At 32.3% G+C, this 11,276-nt stretch overlaps 1 protein-coding gene across 1 annotated transcript in view; it reads left to right on the plus strand.

The window, feature by feature from the left end:
- LOC117174982 (fez family zinc finger protein erm-like) overlaps positions 1 to 11,276 on the plus strand; it is a 136,290-nt gene that overhangs the window by 55,901 nt on the left and 69,113 nt on the right. The gene's annotated exons all lie outside the window — the stretch shown is intronic.

Below are 11,276 nucleotides of genomic sequence, written 5' to 3' on the forward strand. Positions count from 1 at the left end.
AATTCGTGGAACTCCATGAATTCCATACATTTCATGAATTTCATGATTTCATTGAATTTCATTAATTCATTGAATTTTATTAATTGCTTCAATGTCGTGAATTCCATGAATTCCTGATTTCTTGATTTCCATAAATTCTTTTCATTCCGTGAATTCCTTGAATTGGGCGAATTTCTTAAATTCCGTGAATTCGTTGAATTCCGTGAATTTAATGAATTCTGATAATTGTTTTTAACTCTTTGAATTCCGTAAATTCCTTAAATTCCGGGAATTCCATAAATTCCGTGAATCTAGCGAATTCCTTGTATACCGTGCATAGCGTGAATTCTTCGAATTCCGTAAATTTTTAGTATTAATCTGACTTAAGATACTTATAAAGGATGACAAATTGCCTACATAAATATCTTTGTTAAGTTTCATCATTTATTACCTTATTATCATTTAAAAGTTGCTAAAAAATTTCAAATTGCAGACCAAACCGCAACTTTCTATCATTACTTTAAAAGAAGATAGTTATAAACAATAATAAATTGTTTAAACTATTACGGCTGTTAAGTTTGATTAATTGCTATCTCACTCTAAGCAAAAAGTAAAACCAAAGTTGGAAATTTCGAATAAAACATCAACCGTCTGGTTATATTCTAAGAGAGGATGCTTATAAACAATCACTAATTGTTTAAGCAATTGTCTTTGTTCAAATCAATTGAATATTACCTAATTTTAATTGTAAAGTTGACAAAGAGTTACAAATTTACAAGAAAATCCCAACTTTCTTTTATTACTCTAAGATAAGATAATTATAAAAAAAAAATTGCTTGAACTTCTTTTTTTGTGAAATTTGATTAATTATTACCTTGCTTCAGGCGAAAAGTAGAAGAAAAGTTGGAAATTTAAGATAAAACCGCAGCTTTGTAGCATTACTCTAAGACACGATATTTATAAACAATAATAAATTGTTTCAACTAATATTTTTGTAAATTATAATTATTTCGTGCTTTTTTCTAATTGAAAAGTTGAAAAAAAGTTGCACATTTTAGAAAAATTGCAACTTTCTAACATTACTCTAAGAAATGATAGTTATGAAGAATAATAATTTATTTAAACTATTATTTTGGTTAATTTTTAATAATTATAAACTTTTTTTAGGCGTGAAATTAAAAAGTTGGAAATTTCAGATAAAAATGAAACTTTGTAGGATTAATCTAAGAGAAAATAGTTTTAAACAATAATAAATTATTTAAATTATAAGTTTTGTTAAATCTGATCAATTATTATCTCGCTCTAAGGGAAAAGTAAAAAAGTTGTAAGTTTCAGATAAAAAAGACTTTCTGGCATTATTCTAAAAGAAGATTATTATAAACAATAAAAATTAGTCTAAACAATTATTTTTGTTAGCTTTTAATAATTATAAGGCTCACTGTAAGTGATTAATTGAATGAAGGTTGAAAATTTCAGAAAAAAGCCGCAAATTTCTAGAATTATTCTAAGGGAATATAGTTATTAATAATAATAAATTGTTTAAACAAATAATTCGTTATTTTTCTATAATTTTTACCATTTTCGAACTAAAAATTTGCGAATATTTTGTAAATTTAAAAAAAAGCAACTTTTGCGCATTACTCTAAGAGAAGATATATGTAGTTATAAACAGTAATAAATTGTTGAAACAAATACTTTGTCAACTTTAATTATTACCTCACAGAAAACTTGACCAAAATTTGAAAATTAAGGAAAAGCCGCAACTTACTAGCATTATTCTAAGAGAATATTGTTCTTTGAGACAATAAACGGTTAAAACAAATACTTTGTTATTTTGCCATAATTATTACTTTTCTCTAACTAAAAAGTTGACAAGAAGTAGAAAAAATATACATTTTGCCAAATTTGTATAAAACCTGGTAAAAAAGGGTATTTGGTATCGTTGACTTCAAATACGATGTCAAAATTTGGAAATTCAAAATTGCATTTTATATCTGAATTTTCAAACTCAAAATGGCAAATTCAGTATGGCATTCATAATTTTTTTAAACTGATTTTTTTATTTGTATAGCGTAAATGTTTATATGAAACTTCGTAGAAAGGCATTTTCTGGGGTACTGACTTCTTATTTGTAGTTAAAACTTTAAAATTCAAAATAGCATCTCTGACTTTAAATTTCAAATTAATATTTGAAATTTAAAAAAAGCTGATCAAATATGGCGGACATGAGTTTAAAAAGTTTACAAATGTTTATGAAAATTTTCCAAATCTTAAATATTAGTATGAAAGTGGGTGTAAAAGGTTTTTTAAAGTCGCTGACTTCGAATTTTATATAAAAATTTTGAAATTTAAAATAGCAGATCCAATATGGCACCCCAAATTTTCAGAATTTTACATTGTATCAAACTGGGTGTGAGGGGTTTTTTAAAGTCGCTGATTTAGTATTTTATATACAATTTTTTAAATTTAATTAACTGGATCCAATACGGCGTTAAAATTTTCAAAAATGTTACATACTTGTATAAAATTCCGCTGACGGTTAGCGCCATACTGGTTCACAACTGGCCCAGTACTGACCGTCACCTTTGGTGAAATACCGGCACAGAGGTTCCGCCAACGGTTGGCGTGATACTGGTAATCTACTGACGCAGTACTTATACATATTACTGGTAACATACTGACACAAGAGTTCAACCAATAGTTGGCATTATACTGGCTTACAAGTGACCCCGTACTGACCTTTATTACTGGTGTAATATCGGCACGGTTGTTCCGCCAACGGCTGGCATGATACGGATATACTAATTTTGCAATACTGATACGTATTACTGGTAAAATACTGAAAGAAGATTTCAACGAACGGTTGGCATCATACTGGTTCACAACTGGCCAAGTACTGACCGTCACCACTTGTGCAATACCGGCACAGAAGTTAAGGCAACGGTTGGCATGATACTGGGTCGACTACTGGCGCAGTGCTGATACGGATTATTGGTAAAATGCTGAAATAAAAGTTTAACCAACGGTTGGCATCATACTGGCGTACCACTGGTTGAGGAGTGTTATGAGTTACTGGTGAAATACTGGCACCGGCGTTTTCCCAGAGATTGAAGTAGCAGTGGGTACATACCAACTTCAAGTGCTGACTGAAAACCGACATAAGAGTTCAGCCAGTGATTGTCGTGATACTGAGTCTATTACTGGCGTAGTACTGATACGTATTACTGGTCACATACTGACACAAGCGTTCAACCAACGGTTGGTATCATACTGGTGTACTACTGGCTTAGAAATAATATTTATTACTAGTGAAATGTACTGACATGAGAGTACTGGCCCAGTACTGTCCACTAATACAGGCAGTTGGTGGTTCGCCCAGTATGGCAGAACGTTGGCTGCACTGGTTAGCACTCCCGACTGCAAAGCAATAGATTTAGATATATAGATGTAGGTTCAAAACCCCGTAGCGTTAGAAACATTATTTGTAATTTAATATGTAAAAGTGTAATATATGTATTCATTCTAATCAGCGCCATTAACATGTATTGACAAAATACTCGCAGTCAATTATTTTTTATTTTTTAAATAACTTTTTTGTTATATCCTCTGATTATAGAAATAGCGAGTTTGAAAATTAAACAAATAGTTTGAAAATTATATTTTTGTAATTATAAATAATATTCGAACAATATGCAGTCGTATCATGATGAATGGATGGCCCAGTGGTGAAGTCTAGTGCTGGCCCAGTACTACAGGTCGGTACCTCGCCGAGTTTGCAGTATTGGTTAAGCCAGTACTTGGCCAGTACTAACAGAGAGTACCGCAACAGGACCAAATATAAGTACTAGCCCAGTACTGCCTAAATACTGCAAGTCAGTACAGAACATTGTTATCATTAGGTGTTTTACCGGTATAAGGCCAGTAGTCTTGCCAGTATTTTAACAGAACCGCGTTAGTACCGAACTCCGACCAGCGGTAATGGCGTGGTACTGTGCCAGTGGTAAATTCTCTCCTGGGTTGAATATGGCACCCAACATTTTCCCAAAATTTCACATATTTCTATGAAATTTGATGTAAAAGGGAGTTTTTAAGGTCGCTGATATCTAATCTTACATGAAAAAATTTTAATTTCAAATAGTGGACCCAATGTGGCATCCAATATCACCAAAATCTTACATATTTGTGTGAAGCTGGGTGTAAGGGGTTTTTTAAGGTCGCTGACTTCGAAGGTTACAAAACAATTTTAAAATTAAAAATTGGGGATCCAATATCGAGGAAAATTAAAAAAAAATGTTTCGTATTTCTATGAAACTTGATATATGGAGGTTTTCGGGGTCACTGACTTCGAAGTTAAATATTTAAAATGACGGATATAATATGGCATCATTATATTAAAATTAGAAAATTTAAAGTGTTGGATCCAATATGATTGTCAAAATTATAAAATGTTAATACATTTGTATGAAACTTAGTGTAATGGGATTCTTGGGGTCGCTGATTTCGAATTTGGTGTCAAACTATAAAAATCAGAATGCCTTCTAATGTAATAGTAGATCAATAATGAATTATAGTCACATCCCCCTATATAGTGCTCGACCTTTTTATTGCCTATTCAACACATTGATTTCTCTATACCGAAAAAGCTCGAGAGTATTTAAAAAGTATAAAGGCTCTGGAGATTGATCAATTTCCTAAAACCAGTTGAAATTCTTACATTTAAAGCGAGTGAATAATAAAAAGCGGGGAGTTTAAAGAGGTTCCGGGAGGGAGCGAGTGAGTCGGAATGCAAACAAAGAAATGAAAACGATTTCAGAGGGTAGCAGCGGTGGGATGTGTGTGTGTGTGGGTTTGCGAATCGGTGAGTCTCACTCAGATCTTACAATGTTTCGCGGGAATTACGAACGGCATCAACGTCAACCTTCGAGCGACTAAAGTACCACAAAGTTCAGAATCTCGGGGGACCAACCCCGGTTAGCTGCCACGCCAGTCTGAGGGGTGGCCCACAATACAAGCAATAACACGAACTACCCCCGAGCCACCACTCCACTCCGCAACTTCCTCGCTCTCACCTTAATCGAGAACGGATGATTTGGTCTTAAATAAACTTCTCACCTACTACCTACTCGATCCTACAAACGCGCAATTTTCCACCCTTATTTGAGTTTTTGTCAACCACTTTTCATCGGTCACTTTCATGCTGACCTTTCATTTCTTTGTGGCTGTCAATTCAATTTAACTTACACCCACATTTCCTCCCTTTGTATTGACTGATTTTATTAAATCCGGGACCGGGTTTTAGTAGTGGGCCACTCAAAGTTATGTTAAGAATTTCTGAAAATAAGAGGAAGAATCTAACGACCAAATTTAGACAACCATCATCAAATATTCCGATTGCAATCTCAATAAAAAAACTTTTTCCCCCTTTTTCCCCCCAAAAAAGAAAAAAAAATTCGGTTTGCCTTTAGACAAAAATGAAAAAGAGGAAAGAAAAATGAGAAGGCAACCAAAAAATCCCCTTCCTTCCCTTTTTTATTTCTTTCACTTTTTTATTTTTATTATTATCAAATCACAATAAAAAAATTTATAATTTAAGTCAGCTAAATTAAAATTTAAGAAACTTAACTGAGATTGAAACCAAATTTAAATAAAATAAAAAAGAGAGGGAAGGGGATTTGGTTATGTGCCTTATCATTTTTCTTTCCTCTTTTTTATTTTTGTCCGAAGGAAAAACGAGTTTTTTTCTTTTTGGTCATTTATGGTAATTTTACAGGTAAATATGGTAAATTACTATAAGAGTCCAAAAATTGTTTTTTTTTAAAATACTTTTACAATTTTCGGAAATATCTGAATTTTTTGGTAATTTATCGTAACTTACCATTAAATTGTAGAAAATTTAATTTAATATGTCTATAAATTTTCGATCGTTCATGGTAATTTTACAGGTACATATGGAAACTTATCATAAATTATCCAAAAGTCAATTTTAAACATTTTAGGAATTTTCCGGAAATTTCTAGTAATTTATGGTAATATTACAGATAATTTATCGTGATCTATCATAAGTTGCCCAAAATTCAGTTTAAAAATGTCCATAAATTTTCGGAAATGTATGGAAATTGACGGTCATTTATGATAATTTTATAGGTAAATATGGAAACTTATCATAAATTTCTAAAAAAAATTCAAATTTAAACATTTTTATAAATTCCCGAAAATTTATTTTAAAAATTTGTACTGTGTGGTAATATGACAGATAATTTATCGTAACCTACCGTAATTGCCCCAAATTCAATTTGAAAATGTCCATAAATTTCCGGAAATTTATGGAAATTTTCGATCACTCATGGCAATTTTACAGGTAAATATGGAAAATTTCCCGCTCGCACTAAATCGGCCATTTTGAGTTTTCAAAGTTGGATAAAAAATTCAAAGTCAGCGACTCTGAAAAAACCCTTTACTGAATTTCGTTAATAAAATATAAAAATTTTGCCTTCCGTATTGGACCCGCCATTTTGCATTTTTATTATTTGACATATCGAAGTCAGTAATCAGAAATACCCTTTTATACCAACTTTTACACAAATTTGGAAAATATATGACCTTTCTACTTTTTCTCAACTTTTCAGTTAAAGTGAGGCGATAATTATAAAAAAATAACAGAAAATTTGTTTAAACAACTTATTATTACATAGAAAAATATTCTCTTAGAATAATGCTAGTAAGTTGTGGCTTTTCCTGAAATTTTTAACTTTTTGTCAACTTTTCACTAAAGTAATAATTTAAATTAACAAAGTATTTGTTTAGACAATTTACTATGTTTTATAACAACATATCTTCTTTTAGGATAATACGCAAAAGCTGCGTTTAAAAAAAGTTATTACCAATTCTCAAATTTTTATCTAGAAAGTGGTACCATTTATAAAAAATTAACAAATTATTTGTTTAAACAATTTCTTATTATTTGTAACTATATACTCTCAAACCAATTCTAGAAAATCGCAACTTTTCCTGAAATTTGTAACTTTTTCTCAACTTTTCAATTAGAAAGAAGTGATAATTAATCCAAATTTAGAAAATTAGTAGTTTAAACAATTTATTATTGCTTATAACTATCTTCTTCTAGAGTAATGCTGGAAAGTTGTGATTTTTTTAAAACTAGTAACTTTTTCTGAAATTCAAAATTAGAAAAAAGTAGTACTAAAATAACAAACATAATTTTTTACCAAAAAAGATACATTTTGAAGTTTTTAAACAAAAATTTCGAATTTTCTACAAAACGGTTGTATTTTCAATCCAAACATATGAATTTTCAACAAAAAATTACTTTTCAACTAAATAGTTGTACTTTTTATCAAAATAGTTAAATTTTTAACAGAATACATGAAAGTTTCCATCAAATGGTTGAATTTTCTTACCGAAAATATTAATTTTTAACAAAAAAGTTTATTTTCAACCAAATAGTCGATTTTTCTACTATTTTCAAACCAAAAAGACAAATTTTTTACAAAAGAGTTTAAGTTGGTAAAAAAGGTAAATTTTCAAACAAAGAGATGAATTTTCAACCAAAATTATAAATCTGTAACCAAAATAAGAAATTTTTAATAAAATAGTTTAATTTTCAACCAGAAAATATAATTTTCAATAATAGCTGAACGCTCTTCAGAAATTATTTATGATAGGAGATGACTTTTCATACCGAAAATATTAATTTTTAACAAAAAAAGTTCATTTTCAAACGAATAGTCGATCTTTCTACTATTTTAAAACTGAAAAGACAAATTTGTTACAAAAGAGTTTGAATTGGTAAAAACAGGTAAATTTTTAACTAAAATTATAAATCTTCAACCAAACAAATGAATTTTTAATAAAATAGTTTATTTTTCAACCAGAAAATATAATTTTCAATAATAGCTGCACTTTCTTCAGAAATTATGTACTATAACAGATGAAATTTCGGACCAAAAATAAAACTTTTCACCAAATCATTGGAAATTTTAAACTGGAAATATGTATTTTAAACATAAAATGTTCTTATTTTTCAATCAAATAATTGAACTTTTTATCAAAGTACGAAAAATATAATGTTCGATATTATTTTAACCGAAGAAGATTTTGTTTTGAAATCAAACACAGTTGAATTAAAAAAAATCCTACACCAAATCAGATTAGTTTTCCATTAAAAATAATTGAATTTTCAAATAAAAAAATGAGACCTTCTCACCAAAATAAATAAATTTTGAAAAGAAAAAACCTAATTTTGGCCAAAGAAATAAAAAAAGGTGTCCACTAAATTATTGAATTTTGAGGCCAAAAAGACGAATTTTCTATAAAAAAGTTGCATTTTTAAACCAAAAATATGAATTTTCATCAAAAAAGTTACTTTCCAACACTTTTCCGAACCTATACATTTAACGGCGTTTTTTATTGTTAGATAAAAGAGATCAGCACTATATGCAAAGTTCTCTTCAGATATAACAATTCATTTAATTCATAACACATTAAACATTTATAAAAAGTGAGAAAGGCACCAGTGCAAAAAAATCGAGTTCCAACTCGTAAATGTCTCAACCTACAAAGTGTCTGAACCTTATATGTGTACCAACCTATACAGTGTCCCGGTCTGTACAATGTCCCAAGCTATACAATGTCCCAACCGATGACGTGCCCCAATCTACACAGTGTCCCAGCTTATACAGTGCCTCAACTTATACGGTGCCCTAACTTATACGGTGCCCTAACTTATACGGTGCTCCCACCTAAACAGTATCTCAACATAGACAGTGTCCCAACCTATACAGAGTGCTATCTCATAAAATATCCCAACCTATAAAGTGTCCCAAACTTATATGTGTAACAACCTATACGGTGTAGCGGTCTATACAATGTCCGAACCTATACAATATTACAGCATATACAGTGTCTTAGCCTATAACATGTCCCATTCAATACAGTGTCCCAATTTGTACAGCGTTCCAACTTCAACAGTGTATCAACATATACGGTGCCCCAACCTATACAGAGTCCCAATTCACAAAATCTCCCAAACTAGTAAGTGTTTTAACCTGCAGAGTTCTCCAACCTATAAAATCTCCCAAGCTTATATGTTTACCAAACTATACAGTGTTTGGCCTGTAAAATGTCCCAACCTATACAGTGTCCCAACCTCTAACGTGCCCCATTCTATATAGTGTCCCATCTTGTACATCCTTCCAACTTAAACAGTGTCTTAACCCATACAGTGTCCCAACCTATAAAGTGGCCCAACCACGTCGCCGAAGCATCGCCACATTGGGCCACATGCCTTAATCACGTCGCCCAACCGTCACGGGACGGTTGGATATTTCCTCAGGTAAAATATTTTTTAAAAAAGTGAAGGTCATTCCTGAAGTAAATTTCAACGAGGAATTCAATGGTGACCTTCATTTTGATCTGAAAGTTGACCTTCCTGGCTTTATGAAGGTCAACTTTGTTTTTTTTTAAATGGAAACCCCCTTTTTGACATCTGCAATCGATAAAGCGGAAAATTCTCCGTTCAGGTACGTACCCAAGTCATAGGTCAATTGAAACGTTCAAGATCAGTTAGAGGTTATTTGAAATTAAAAAAGTTTTCCAAGAGGTCAGTGCAATTCCTGAAGTAAATTTCAACGAGAAATTCATTGGTGAGCTCTGTATTGATTTTGGTGATAATCTTCAAGGTTTTTTAAAGGATTTTTCAAGCACCCCGAAACGTGAGAGGCAAGGGGTCTCACGCTAATCAAGCACCCCAAAGAGAACAGAATTTACTACGTCCACGTCGTTGTTCCTGGGTAATGCTAAGCGTAAACGGAAACTGTTTGGAAAAAACCTTTAAAACCTTGAAGATCATCACCAAGATCAATACAAAGCTCACCAATAAATTTCTCGTTGAAATTTACTTCAGGAATTGCACTGACCTCTTGGAAAACTTTGTTAATTTCAAATAACCTCTAACTGACCTTGAACGTTACAATTGACCTATGACTTGGGTACCTACCTGAACGTCGAATTTTCCGTTCTATCGATTGCAGATGTAAAACAAGGGGGTTTCCATTTTAAAAAAAACAAAGTTGACCTTCAAAAAGCCGTGAAGGTCAACTTCAAGGTCAAAATAAAGGTCACCATTAAATTTCTCGTTGAAATTTACTTCAGGAATGACCTTCACTTTTTTGAAAAATATTTTACCTGAGGAAATATCCAACCGTTCCGGGACTTTTTAGACACCCTGTATGTATGTGTACCAACCTATACAGTTTCCGGGCGTGTGCAATGTGTCAACCTACACGGTGTCCCAACCTATAATGTGTCTTAGCTTATATAGTGTTCCAAGCTAAACAGTGCATCAACTCTTAAAGTGCATCAACTCTTACAGTGCCCAAACCGTTACAGAGTTCCAACTCGTAAATGCCTCAGCCTACAAAGTGTCTGAACCTTATATGTGAACCAGCCTATACAGTGTCCCAGCCTGTATCATGCCCGAACCTATGCAGTGCCCCAGCCTATAATGTGCCCCAACTTATACAGTGTTCCAACCTAAAAAGTGTCTCAAGCCTTAAAGTGCCCCAACCTATACAGAGTGTCAACTCTGCATACTCTCTCCATACTTTTTTTACTCTTATAAGCTTCAATTTTGATATTTATTCAAGGGAAATTTCAAAAGTTCTGAAAAAATTGTACTAATTTTTCTTTATTTAAAACTGATTATTAGGTTAAAGATTTATATTGTAAAAAAAGGAGCCCGTGAACCGCGTGCCCCACGCGGTTCCGGGCCCCTGACTGCAGCCACGCTAGCCACCCCTTCATGGGGGCCATGGTCCCCACCTTTAACGCGCCTTATTCTATACAGTGTCCCAACTTATACAGTGTTCCAACCTAAGCAATATCTCAGCGTATACCGAGTCCTAACTCCTAAAATGACCCAACCTATGAAGTGTCCGAACCTTATCTGCCTACGTACCTCTACAGTGTCCCGGCCTGTACAAAGTCCCAACCTATAAAGTGTCCTAACCTTATCTGTGCCCCAACCTATAAAATATTCCATTATTAGTAGTATCCAAGTCCATACAGTGTCCCAATCTATACAGTGTTCCAGCCTGTACGATTCTCTCCTCGATACTAAACAATAATAAATACTAGAAGAATGGACAAAATGTTGAAGGTTTGCTGAAAAAGAAAAAAAGATTTCTGAAGTACTTTTGGGTAGTCTTAAAAAGTTTTCCGGCCTGTAAAATGTCCCAAACCTATAAATGTTCAAAACTGTACAGTATCTCAACCTATAATGT

Source organism: Belonocnema kinseyi, chromosome 6 (genome assembly GCF_010883055.1).
Source record: "Belonocnema kinseyi isolate 2016_QV_RU_SX_M_011 chromosome 6, B_treatae_v1, whole genome shotgun sequence".
Taxonomy (NCBI): domain Eukaryota; kingdom Metazoa; phylum Arthropoda; class Insecta; order Hymenoptera; family Cynipidae; genus Belonocnema; species Belonocnema kinseyi.